Source organism: Marmota flaviventris, chromosome 9 (assembly GCF_047511675.1).
Source record: "Marmota flaviventris isolate mMarFla1 chromosome 9, mMarFla1.hap1, whole genome shotgun sequence".
Classification (NCBI taxonomy): Eukaryota; Metazoa; Chordata; class Mammalia; order Rodentia; family Sciuridae; genus Marmota; species Marmota flaviventris.
In genome coordinates this window covers 36424119-36438727 of record NC_092506.1, presented here as the reverse complement: position 1 = coordinate 36438727, position 14609 = coordinate 36424119, and the positions used below count along the sequence as shown (strand labels likewise).

The 14609-nt window shown below is 31.7% G+C and overlaps 1 protein-coding gene and 1 pseudogene across 2 annotated transcripts in view; one reads left to right on the top strand and one right to left on the bottom strand.

Moving 5' to 3' along the window:
- Positions 1–14609, top strand: part of Mettl15 (methyltransferase 15, mitochondrial 12S rRNA N4-cytidine) — a 245656-nt gene that overhangs the window by 75433 nt on the left and 155614 nt on the right. The gene's annotated exons all lie outside the window — the stretch shown is intronic.
- On the bottom strand, positions 8378–13367 carry LOC114093817 (large ribosomal subunit protein eL43-like; annotated as a pseudogene).

Genomic DNA, 14609 nt, shown 5'->3' with positions numbered 1-14609 from the left:
TTGACTCATGCTCAATTGTTAACTTTCTAATATATGTTGTTCTTAACAGTGAATGAGTATTGAATAGAGCTATAGAAGAAGCAAATATATGAAATATTATTCAAAAATTGACATATATTAGTTACTTATATTAGGACTCATCTGAGATTGCAATCAATTTTCTTAAGAGTCTTGCTACTTCCCATATACTCATTTGACTTAGCCATATCTTTTAGAATATCATTTTTAAACGTGCTTATTATTGCAATTTCCCAAAATGCAATGTAAATGACATAGATGCCAATTCTTTTTTTTTTTTTTCCTACTTAGTTGTACATGACAACAGAATGCATTTCAATTGTACACAAATGGAGCACAACATTTCAATTCTCTGGTTTTACATCGTGTAGAGATGCACCATTTGTGCAATCATATATGTACCTAGGGTAATAATTTTCATCTAATTCCACCATATTTAGATGCCAATTCTTGTTATCCTTTTTAGAATGAAAAATGTCTTCGCTGATTCCTTTTTTAAAAAAAATATTTTTTAATGGTAGTTGGACACAATACCTTTATTTTATTTATCCATTTTTATGTGGTGCTGAGGATCGAACCCAGGACCTTGCACGTGCAAGGTGAGCACTATACTGCTGAGCTACAACCCCAGACTCTAATTCCTTTTTTATAAAATAATGTTTATTTCCTAAAAGAAACGGATTGCTCATTTAAATGGTTGTATCAAATATGTAAACTTTTTGCTTAGCACTCTATTTATCTTAGCTTATTTAAAAAAACATTTATTTTTAAGTTGCAGGTAGACACAATACCTTTAATTTATTTTTTTAATATGGTGCTGAGGACTAAACCCAGTGTGTCATGCATGTTAGGCAAGTGCTCTACCTCTGAGACACAATCCCAGCCCATATTTTAGCTTATTTTTAATGTTTCACATTTGTGAAATATAATTTACCATACTATGTTCAATGTGTGATTTAGGCATATAGTTTAAATTATTGTTTTATTTCCAAGAACACATTTGAGCTTGCAATAAACAAAAAAAATATAATATTTTAAACTAATTGAAATACTGTGCCATTAAATATTGTTGAATTTTTATTTTCCTCAGAAGTCCACAAGAAATGTTAAATAATTTAGTGTTTATTCATAATTCAAAGTTTCATTTCTTAACATACTATTTTGAAATTTGGGGAATATAAAATTGCTGCCAAGTTATTAATAACTTCAGCTACAGAATGAGGGCTTTGTCTGCTTATTTTAATGGTGTTCTATCCTATATGTTATCATTTTTTATTTCCCAAAGAAAGAAACATAGTCTACAGAATGACATAATAAATAAATATAGGATCATATCTAAAGTCAATATCAAATATTATTTTTGAAGAAAGATACTTAAATGTCTCCAAGGATTGTTCCCAAAGCTCTAATTTGAATTTATTACTTTTGTTCATAAACTCCTTATATTGATTCCATGAGTTCTTATTTTGACAAATACAAGCAAATTGGACCAATTTGTCAGTCTAAATTAACTGTGAAGTTAGTGATAGTGAATGACTTATGGGTTTAAAAACCTCTTGATTTCATCAGTATTCAGTCAGTTGAAGTGTACAACTGGTGAACAGTTATAGGGTAAATTTCTATGAGTGAATCATTTCCATTTGATGATTTCCTGGGGTGAGTAGCTTGCTAGTTTAGTAACCTCACATTTTATAAACCATCATTAGAATGGCATTCAAAAGTATTTTATGATTTGTACAACTAATATTGTAACAAATTTCAATAAAATGAGAACCCAAATTGGTTACATTAAGCTCTGTTGTCGTTGTAAAAGCATTTAGTTATTAAGCCATTACTACAATGTTCTTTGCAACAGATTTCATATATATTTGCAAAATTGATTTATAATTTCTCTTTTCAGGGTGCCTGCTAAAGTATTATACAGTAGTCTGTGTTCTGAGTTAATGCTATTGATTTCTCTTGATGTTGATTATACTTTATTGACTGCATTAATTTTTTTCTTGATCAATAGTTATTCAAGAGTTTATTTAGTGCTCTTTATTGCTGATGATTTTAAGATAACTCTTCATATAAAGAAACCTTTAACTTCTAATATTCATTAGTCGTTCTCCTCTTGTTTATGACTGCAATCATTAGAACATAGATAAAATCTCTTTCTCAAATGAATCTGTATTTTTTGTGGTTATTAATGACAAAGAAAATTTACGTTTTCATAAGCAATCAATAAGTTCAACTATTACTTTCTGAAATTGTAGCATAATCATTAAAAACATCATTCATCTATTTTTTGATTACCTACTATTTGAATTTAAATTTTCCAATTGGGCATAATGTTACTTAACATAGAGTTACCTTAATTCTACTTACCTCTATTAAGAATGAAAGAAGATCTCTCTTCATTGATAATCATCTGTTTTTATCCTATTTATTTTAGAATTGTAAAATATTTGAACTTGAAGAGATCATCCTTTTGAATCCCCTTGCCTTATCATTGAGAAAAGAAGGTTTAAAAAGATGAGGTGACATGCCATACACACACATGCACTCTCTCATGCATGTGTGTGTGTGCACATCCACACATATATTTTTTTCTTTAGCAATGATAATTAAATCTCAGGCTTTGTGCAGCCCAAGTGTGCTCTCTACCATTGAGCTATACCCCAAGCCCTACCAGTATTATTAAATAAAAAGCTTGCATGATACATTCACCTGAAATGTTTAATAGATATCTATTGAAGTAGATGTTAATGAAAACCTAAATAAAATGATCATAATAGTTTAATTTTACATTAAATAGAAATATAGTGCAAATTAGCACAAAACATATTTAAAAAATCAAGTGTACTTTTCTTTTGGTAAAGATGGAATAACCAGTTTTTGCTATTTGCTTTAGTTACAAACTGTTAACTCTAATAATAGGAATAGTATGGCACTAAGGAGAGTTAGCCTCAGTTACATTTAAATTATATAAAGAAGTTATAACAAGGAGCTTACTGATAATATTGTTCAAATAGCAGAGAGATACTTGATAGGTTCTCTTAGAAGGCAAGTGATGTTTCTTTTATAAGACTATCATAATAAGCTTTATCTTTTAAAGTTATTCCTGTAGTTATAAATTATTTTTTAGAACTGAAGTGAATGAATTGTTTTTTTTCACTGCCTTTAGAATTTTGATATTAATGATAATACTTTTAAAGGTAAAATTTTAATTTTAATAAGCATTTGCTGTATATGAGTTGTGAATGTTTCCTTACCTTGTCTATATTAATGTCAGGACAATTCAAATTGCTTTTTTTATCTTTTCTTTTTTAGTTTTTTGTATTTTGTGGGATAACTTTTTTTTTTTCTTTTCTTTTTGGTGATGATGATAGATATTGAAACGGGGAACTTGCATGTACCAGATGAGGGATCTATCACTGAACTATACCTCTAGCCTAAGGGATATTCTTGAAATTCCAATAATTAACTAAGATTGGAAAATATAAAAATACTGGAATAGGGATTGAAGTGAATGATCTGAATTTTATTTAAGCTTCATTATAAACTAAAGGAATTTATCTTTCTAGGGTTGTACCTTTCTAAATTTTTTTTTTTTTTATAATACTTGTGACAGTTGGTAATGGTCTCTCTTCAACTTAAAAAAAATGGTCTTTTTAATAAAAGTAATACATGGATGTAAATCTATTATATTTCTGGTTTTTGGGTAATCCTGTAATGTTTAATTATGAACTCCAAGTATAAAAAGCAAATGGTATGATATATTATGGAAGAGTTCTTTTGTTATAGAAATATTTTCAGAAATAACCACAATTACATGTCCGAGACTATGTAAATTCCTGAACAGCCATCTTAGTTTATTTTTAAGCCTATTGACAATTAATACTCAGAAAAGAGTTTAACATTGTGTCCTGTATAAAATATCTTAATTAACAGAAAAGTAGTGGTTGTTTCCACTCATTTTTCTCTTTCTAGAAAAAGTAAGAATTTTATTCAACTAAGGTTTATGTTTTAATATTTATTATTTTCCATTAGCCCACTTTAGACCTCTCTGTTTGATATATTCCATGTTTATATGCTTAAAGCTTTCTTCATATGATTAAGCAGATCATATCAAATTATTTGGATTATATTGTTTTACTTCAAACATTGGCAACTAAAGTTATCTGTGCTTATTTCTGTGTCTTTTTAAGATTACATATTTATATAAAAATCATATTTATCTTGTAGTATCTTCTATTAGGACTACATTGTATAATGCATGGTCACCTGCATTATGAAGGCATGAATGTTGTTGTCTGATAATGAATGATAGAATACTGTACAGCTTGGCATAAATAAGAGATTTTTAGGTTTTAAGTGATTATCCACCTATTTTGGAATCTTTTTCTTTTCTTTTCTTCTTTCTCTTTTTTTTTTTTTTTTTTTTGACAACAACATTCCAAAATTAGAAATTGTTGATTTGCTAATATTGAACCAGTCTTGTATTCCTGGGGTTACACGCTCTACTTGCTAACAATGCATTATTCTTTTCACATATTAATGAATTTGATTTGCTTATATTTTTGAAAATTTTTACATTTATGCTCATGAGCAGTCTTAATTTGTAATTTTCTAATAATGTCATTGGTTTGTATATGAATGTAATGTAGAGCTCATAGATGAACTGGGAACTAGTCACTCTTCTATTTCCTGGAAGAGATTTTGGAGAATTGGCTCCTTCTTTAAATGTTAGGTAGAATTCACTAGTGAAGTCTTTTGGGCCTGGACTTTTCTTTGTTAGATGGTTTTAAAATGCAAATCAAGTTTCTTTAATAGACACACAGCTTTTAAGGTTATCTCAGTGCTTCCCAACAGGGAGTAATTTTGCACCCCCTCTCATGGCATGTTTGGTAATGTCTGAAGATATTTTTGGTTATCACAACTGGGTTGGAGGGCTTGTCAGGGGTACTGCTAAATAACCCTGTAATTAAGAGACTAGTCTCCTAAAACAAATGAGGCCCAAAATATCAGTGGTGCCAAGACTGAGAAATCCTGGGTGTTTCTTTGAGTGAAGTTTAAAAAATTGTGTTTTTCAAAGACTTTATCCATTTCAGCTGTTTTTGATTTAATTGACAAGTCTATAACCCTATGATTTCCTTCTTATTTTTTTGGTAACTATAAGACTTTTAATTTATAGTTTTTATTTTCTTTTTATGCCTGCTTTTATTTAATATCCTAGGCTTTTAGTATTACTTTTAAGAAGTCTAAGCTTTTAGCCTGGAAATATGAAGGCCTAGGACATTATGGTACATTATTGTAACTTAATGAAAGTGTGCATACACTATACTAAATATATGAAAACATTTTTCCTTAATAACAAATTTACCTTCCCTTAGTTTAACTTTTTTCCTTTATTAACTTTTAAATTTTTTTAACTTTTTGATCTTTTGTAATAGCACTTAGCTTAAAACATTAAATGCATTGTGTAGTTACACATTTTCCTTATCTTTATTCTGTATTCTTTTTTTTTTTCTATTTTTAGTGTCTTCTTCTTTTTTTAATTCAAAACCCTTTTTGTTGTTAACAACCACTAGGACACAAACATGCACATTACCTTAGGCCTACCCAGAGTCAGGATCGTTGATATCACTGTCTTCTATCTCCATATCTTGTCCCACTTGAAGGTCTTCAGTGGCAGTAACACACAGGGATCTGTAATTTCTTGTGATATAGAAATAACTCTTGAAGGATCTTCTGAGGCTTATGTTGAAAAAGTAACACTGTTTTCAGAAATTTGTCCATGTGGTTTGCTCCTTTTTACACTATAGATTTGTTTGGAAGCAGATATTCATCATGATTATTTCTCACTATTAATGAAAATCTTTTGGTGTTTGGGGTTTATGTTTTCAAGCTTTTAAGGGGCTTGTCGACATCTGCAAAAGCTTCAACTAGGCTCTTCGCTATGTATTTTCTTGGGGTTCTGGTTTCTTTTTCTTCTGAAGCTTTCTTTTCTTTTGACTTTTTCTTCAGTTGTTCATTCATTCAGCGATAGGAATTTTTCAGCTTTGTTATAACCTTAGGGGATCTCTGTGGTAGATTTGGTCAGGCATTAACTGAAATGTTATTATATGGTGCAGGACTGCACTAACTATGGATATTTAACTTATTCTGTCTTAGTAGAATATAACATTGTACTTCTCACTGAATTAGAAGCTTCTCCTCCAAAGATCTCTAGATTCTTTAAAAATATAGCTATACAGATGTTTATGCAACATTTCCATCCTATAATTGATTTTATATTGTTAAAATTATGATTTCATTGGGCTAGAGTTTTGGCTCAGCGGTAAAGCGCTCACCTTACACAAGTGAGACCCTGGGTTTGATCCTCAGCACCACATAAAAATAAATGAATAAAACAAATATATTGTGTCCAACTACAACTAAAAAGTAAATATTAAAAAAATCATAATTTCAACAGATTGACATCCTCTAGAATTTGACTCTGTGTACTAATTAACTATCTACAGTATGACTCTGAAAAAAGAAATTCAGTGAAAAAAAATCACTGTATATTCATATTCCCATGCTCATGTGTTTGTGTTTTATCATGTCATTCTATTTTATATTGCTTCTCTTGGGCACAGCAGGACCTCCAAGACTGTTTATTGACTATGAATGAAAGTCCAAATTCTTTGACACTTAAAATTTCTTTTTTTTTAAGAGAGAGAGGAGAGAGAGAGAGAGAGAGAGAGAAAGAGAGAGAGAGAGGGATTTTTTAATATTTATTTTTCAGTTTTCGGTGGACACAACATCTTTATTTTATTTTTATATGGTGCTGAGGATCGAACCCAGCGCCCCGCGCATGCCAGGCAAGCGTGTTACCACTTGAGCCACATCCCCAGCCCACTTAAAATTTCTATACTGTTTATAATGTATTATTTTTAATGTTATTTCCTACTTAAATATTTTTTCTCAATCAAGCTTATCTTTTTGTAACCTTGAACAAACGTTGCCCTCTATATATCTTTGCTGTCTTTTGCTTGTTTATTAGGTTTCTTCTTCCATTCTCTAAAATAACTATTTACTTCCTACAGAGTACACTCTTGATGACTTTGACTTTTTTTTTTTCAGTGATTGAAACTGCCAAGATAATAAGACCAAGCATGACAAAATTGAGTTGAGTTCACAGATAACCAAGGCTTTTTAAAGACTTTTTTTTTAATAAGGAAAACATATTGGTTGTGAAAAAGAAGAAAATGAAAGACCACAAAACAAAAGCAAAGACTAATAATATGATTAAGAATAAAATTTTTATTATCAAGATGATTGGCTAATTGATTTTAGTAAAAATATTGATTCTGGTATTACTGTCTTTGAGTAATTACTTCCTTTGAGTTAGTTGTTCACTTTGAAAGTTGCATAAAGTCTTCCTGGTCTGTTAAATGTGGACATATTTCAGACACTTTGTTTATAGTAATATGGTCAGAGTACCAATATAGCTAAATTGGCCCCATTTGTTAATTCATTGTCCCTATATGGAGTTAAACTTAATCCAAAGTGCAAGGAGTAGTGTGATTAAATATTAAAGGGAAATAATAAAACCTTTAGAAGTAAAGACCATCTGGTAAGCTGTTTTGATTTTTCACTTTGGGCTTGAATGAAAGTTAATTCAAAGATGTTGTCTTAATTTCAAGAAGTATACCACAGGCACATTAATTATTAAATTTTCTTATTCTGATATACCACTAATGTTTTTCATTGAAATTTAAATATATCTCTTATCCTTTAGTATAATTTATATATTTTGAAAGATTTTTAAAATATTAAATGTGATTTAAAAACAAAATTTGCAGTTTATATCAAAGCACCTCAAAATATTTGACCTGATAAGAACAGACTTTAAAAATGCTAACATACATATCCAACCTGTTAAACATTGTATTCTTATTCTCTATTATTTAACTACTCAAAAAAAAAAAAAAAGAAAGGATTACCATAACCCATGTCAGTATGTTTTGGATGTATGTATTAGAAAACGAGTACAAGTTAGAAGGACTTAAAATTTCCAAACCTCTCCAAAAGTCGATATTAACTCAATGAAAACAAGAAGGTCTAATTAATACAATTATGAATAAACCAAGGGTTGGCCCCCACTCCCAGAAGTACTGGGAATTAAATTAAATTTGCCTCACACATGCTAGGCAAATGCCCTACCACTGAGCTATATTCCCATCCCTTTTTATTTTTTATTTTGAGACGTGGTCTTGCTAAGTTTCACAGGCTGGCCACAAACATATAATCTTCCTGCCTCAGCTTTCCCAGTAGCTTGAATTCCAGGCCTGCCCCACTGTGTCCAGCCTCTAAGGTAATTTTTTTTTTTTTGCATAAATTAACCCATATGGTAAAGATATTGCTGTCTTAAATGGTTCAGCTTCTACAGGTTTTTCAGTTTCTTCAGTATTCTGATGACAGACTTGTCTGTGATGGAGAAAGTAGTGTTGTAGGTTCAGACACCCCCACCTTCTGTTTTTGTGGAGGAACCACAGTGCCAGATCCCCACAGGCCACCTCTTCATACTAGTTTTGCCACAGAAGGAGCAAGTGTAGTTAGCATCCTGGCTAGTTTCAATTTTTTTCTCCATTTTCTCAAGCAGCACAGCATACCAAGTCCATATTCAAAGAGTATCTGAACCTTCTTGGTGCATTGAGCTATGTTGCCACAACCAAGGTGTGGAGCCTAGAGAGCTAAATTATATTTAATTTCTCATGCTATGAATGCTATAGAATTGAGAGTTTCCGTTGAGAGGTCATCTGCCAACTGAAGGTTTCTGTTAGTGTCTCTTCCTGTTTCAGAAACCATGAATGTTTTTATTGTATGCTGAGTTAACTTTTGTATTTGGTAAAAAATTTTGAAATTTAGGTCTTTTGTGAATAATTATTTCCTTAGTTAATATTTATTTTACAAATAGTGTTATTCATTTATATTTTCAAATTTCCTGTATATATTTTCAAATTTCCTTCATTTGTATTGTCTTATTTGAATATCCCAATAACCTGGTGGACTAGAGTGGTATACTTATATCCATATGCACATGAATAAATTGAGCTTCAGAGAAGTCAGATAATTTGCCTAAAAGCTTATGGTGATTAAATTATAGATGCTGGATCAGAAAGTTGGTATTCTGATAATCAGACCCTACTCTTTTGTACCCTACTGTCTTGTTTATATCTTGTTTTTTTAATTCATGTAAGATTTGTAAGTCACAAAAGAAGTTTGCTCTTAAAAGTATATTTATTTACTTGTTTGTTTGTTACTGGGAATTAAACCCTTTACACTTAGCTACATCCCCAGTCCTTTGTATTTTTTGTGACAGGGTCTCCTAAGTTGCTAAGCCTGGCCTTGAACTTGTGATCCTCTTGCTTTAGCCTCCTGAGTTGCTACTGCACCTGTTAAAAATTGATATTATTGAATCTGCATCTTTTCATTGTGTTGAATAACTTTAAAGCACTTTCTTGGTTAATTTTCCCTTACTATGATTAAAATTTCTTTTTAAATTTTACTTTCTAACATCTACTCCACACAAGGATTTTCTGGTGGTAGAATATACCCTATTCTGAATCTGAAACTTACATGAACTTGAATCACATGTGTAAACAAGTTTACCAAGATGGAAGTTCCTGTTTATCTGCTCTTATATGCATGCTTGTACATGAGTGTGCATGCATATACTCCTGAATGGGATACTAGATCTTATTTGCTTTGATTTGTTTAATATTAATGTTATATGGAATTCAAGTATGTTCAATATTAATCTTATATGGAATTCAAGTAATAGAAAATATCATCACCACTTTAATGCTTATGGTAAGAATTTAATCACTAAAATCATGGTGAAATTACTATCATAAAAAGATTTGTGCCAAAAAAGATGTTTTGAAAAGAGTACTTGCTAAACACATAAATTTAAAACATTCATTATTGCATTGTTTTCAAATTAATTTTCAAAATACTATGTGTTAGGTTGGTGGCAGCGACTTGGTGGCGACTTAGTGGTAACTTAGAGCAAAGCAGCCCGCGCCTAAAAAGAACATCAATCAGATGCCAGGGGAAACGCCTGTCAATCAGCCAGATCTCCTGACTAACGCCTGTCAATCAACAGGACCCCCCTGGCCAATCCTGGAGTTCAGCCAACTCCCCTGACCAACTTCAAGGGGGCAAGGGACCCTAGAAACACCTTTTCCTGTCCCAAGCCCTTCCCTTCCTGCTGTAAGCCCCATAAAAGTCCAGTCCGGTTGAGCTTCCACGCGGTTTCTCCTCAGACCCTTCTCCTGTCCCCTCTGTGGGTCTGATCGAGTTCCGCCCGGGAGTGATATCTCAATAAAGCCTGTTCAGTGGCCCTTTTAAATCTGCCTCCTTTGGCCATTGCCTGCCCCAACTGATCTGACACTATGCATAATCTACACAAGTAATTCTTAAAAGAAACCATTTAGCATTCTCATTATTTTATATGTTCATGAGAGTTTATCCAGAATGTATTATATGAATTTCTTTCTAATGTAGATAAAAAAAATATATATTTAAAAAAATCCTGATAGGTTGAAATTTTCCTGGCTAGAGAACTCTTTGAAATTGGGCTTATTGAGATCACCTATGCCATATTATTTTAAGCTATTTGCATTAATTCAACTCTTCTACCTGCAAGCTTATTAAATGGCAGTTTCACTGTACATGGCTTGTATTTATGATTAAAATTCAACCCATGTTACAAATAAGAATGAAAACTATTCATCAAAAAGAGGGAATGTTCCAATATTTTAATTTATTACAAAAGATGAGAAAAAAATTTTTGTTATGATAAGTGGAAGGTTTTTTTGTGTGTGTATGTGTGAATAGCATATTGCTAAAGCCATAAGATGAAATTTTTGTAGAATTCATTCAGAATGAGTCATCATAGTAACACTAATACTCTTGAAAATTGGAAAAGAGATAAACTTATTGCAGTGCATTGATTGTTTTGTTTGTGGTATAACTTTTATGTTCTTTTGAGAGTTTTTTTCTTTTACATAAGCCCATGTAATAGGTACAAATAAAACAAAGTAAATGCTTAGCAGACAGATACTCAACAGAGCTTGACAAAAATAAATCAAGGGTTTTGGTTCAAAAAAAATGTTTGTTCAAAGTGTTAGCTTATTATTAAGTTGGTTTTCTGTGTTCATAGTTATATGTTACCACTTATTTCTCATCTACAAATGCATCAGTATAACACATTTACTTATCAACATATTAATCAAACTGAATCAAAGCCTGAGATAAGTCAGTGATAGTCTTGAGGGATTAATTCATCACACAATAGTGGAAGAATAGCTTGCAATTACAAATAGTTAGCAGTTACATTTCAGTGACATTATAATGCATATGACTTTAGTGATAGTTTTTACACACACGGGTATGCGTTTTGTTTCATCAGAATTTCTAAATAACCTTGTCAGACAAACTTATTTCTCAAAAATTACATTCAAAGGGACTCCTGTATTGCCTTTGAAAAATGTGTGCCAACTGGATTCTATTTGGGGCCATAGTATTCTGAAAGGCTATATCATATAATTGGTATATATAATGAAAGTCATTTATTTTTTACATGTATCAAATTTTTTAATTATAGTGAGTTTAAAAATATAATTAGATCTTAATGTTTTCTAAGCATGTTGAAAATTAACGTGTTTTTTTTTTTTTTCCTCTTTTGGAGATCCAACCCAAAGCATCCTACATTCTATGCAAATCTTCTGTGGAGTCACATTCCCATGCCTTAAATTACTTCATTGGTGAATAATGATAATTAGAATAGTGGGTTTCATTGTATCTTCTCTAATCCTAACCCCTTCCTCTACTGGTCTGTCTTATCTTTCATGCTATCCATAACACCCCCCCACCCCCCCACCCCCCCACCACCCCGCGCCTTTTTCTTCTTTCTTTTTGGCAATATTGGGGATAGAACCAGGGGCACTTTGTTGGAGATACATCTCCAGCTGGGTTTTATTTTGTTATTGTTTGGTTTTGGTTTTTGAGACAGGGTTTCACTAAATTGCAGAGGTTGGCCTGGAACTTGCAATCCTCCTGCTTCAGCCTCTCACTGGAATTACAGGAATACACCAACAAGCCGAGCTTGAAATCCCTTTTTTTTTTTCCTGTTTTATTTTTTTTTCTCTTTAACTTAGATATGTGAGAGTAAACATTCTGACCTTTGATTTTCTGGGTCTGGATTGTTTCATTTGGTAAGATGTTTTCCAGTTCCATCTATTCATTAGCCAACAATACAATGTCATTCTTTATGGCTGAGTAAAACTTCATTGTATGTGCCGCATTTTCTTTATTCATCTGCTGACAGGCAACTAGACAGGTTCCCTAACTTCGCTATTTTGAATTATGCTACTGTAAACATTGGTATTCATTTATTATTGTAGTATGCCATATTTTAGTTTTTTTGTATACATACCAAGGAGCTGGATCATATGGTGGTTCCATTCCTAGATTTCAGCTTTTTTTGTTCTCTTCAAAATCCTACTCAGCAGTGCTTGTCACTTCACTGTTTCAAGTTTACTACACAAATTATTCTGTTCTCACATGAAATTCATAAACCTCTTTGTTTCTCTATTAAAAAGACTGTACCTTTTCATTTTCTCTATTCAGGGGTAAGAAATTGTTTCTTGGCCTTTCTAAGCCTAATTGGGAGGTGGCCAGAGAGGGGAGGTCTGGAAGGAAGCCAAAAGAAATGTTTTTCTTATTTCTGCCTCTATCTTTCATTATATCACCAGCTCCTGTTTTCTGAAGTTAGTGGCTCCAATGTACTTATCTGTGAAATGGGATTATTTTATTTGCCTTTAGACTATTATAAGAATTAAATTAGATCAACTTAATTAAGTGCATAGCATAGGAAGTGCTGGCATCTAATCATTGCATAATAAAAGGTTTCTGTTATCCTCTAACTTATCCAGATGACATGTTTTGTGATTTTTATTTTTCTTATTTCTCTACCTATAACATTAATTGGTCTGTTTCACCCCTATAAAAAAGCAAAATAGACAGTAGTACAGGTTTAGGAAATAGAATTACTTTTGAAATCTGTATATGCCATTCATTAACTATGCTCAGGCAATTTACTTAACCCTGTCTAAACATCCCTTTTATCCTCTGTAAAATAGTGTTAATAACAGTATTTATATAGCTTTTAGAATTATTCAGTTGTGTGTGTGTATTCATGGGTATGTATAAAATGAATAAATGATGCAATTAAAATGATTACCATTTTGCCTGAAATAAAGCTTACTATAAATGTAACATACATTGCTTTTACTATTACTATAATCCTCCATTACTATTGCCAATTCAGATTCTTCTTGCCCCTTATCTGGGTACTATCCAAGAGTAGAAGCCTCCAGCTCTTCCCTGTTTCTCACACCCTCCTATCCATCTAATACTACTGGCAGTTAATGTTTCCTTTTCTTCAAATACCGTCACCTCTTTGTACTTAAAAAAACAAACAAACAAACAACAAAAAAAAAAACTTCAGCATTTGCTTAGAATGCATCAGACCCTGAGTTTGAAGATTCCACCATTGTAGGGGAAAAAAAAAAGAAAAGGAAAATCTCAAAGCCTTTCATTTCTAACCCTAAATCATATAAATTATGTATTATGACCATTTAGGACTGCTATAGTTTGACTTCACACCATCTTCCAGCATTATTTTCTAGTGTATATATCTATTACATGGATTAAACCAGGGATTATATCACAACACATAACTGTATCTGGCGCATACATGGAGATTGTTAATTTCTCCTTTTGCCTTCTCTTCCTTTTTTTCCTTTTCCCTCTTCTTTCAGTAAATCTTGGATTCTGGCCAAATGTTTTTTTTTTTTTTTTTTTTTTCCTCTTCATGACACATTGTTTCCTATGGCTATAACTTTTTTGAGGCTTAATTCCTTTTTACTCATTCAGGAGATATTTACTAATTATATTTCATGTGCAATATATTGTGTTACGTTGTGCTTTTCACTAGATCTAGACAAAATATCTAAGGCATCTTCCACGGGAATATTGTAGAAAAAGAAAAGTATATTAAAAATGGTAAGACAACAGTGAAAACTACATGTGATCAAGGACCATGTTTATTTTGGCCTATTGTATTTCTAGCTCTTAGAACAGTGCTATGGGTAAATTAGGACTCTCATAATTGAGAATAAAATTTGGAAGAGATGTAATGAGACAAAAAGGAAGTGAAAGCATTAAACTTGGCATATTTAACAACTCTGTGTATTTCTTGGCTAGAAAATATGTTATAAAATTTGTGTTTGAGACTAGTAAAAGACCATATTGCAAAGAAGTGCAAGGTTCAGAATAGGAACAATATTTTCCATTATGCCTGGAAGTTTGGACTCTGTCTTGTAAAATTTTTACTCGAGAAAGGGTATTCTATTAGCAATGTAGCAAGAAGAATTACAAGTGAGGTTAGAGCCATGGATTTCAGTTGTAATCTTACTACAATAGCAAAGCACAGAAATGTGGGGTCCTAAATTAAAAGTGGGGGTGGAAAGATTCAAGACATTTATGTGGTC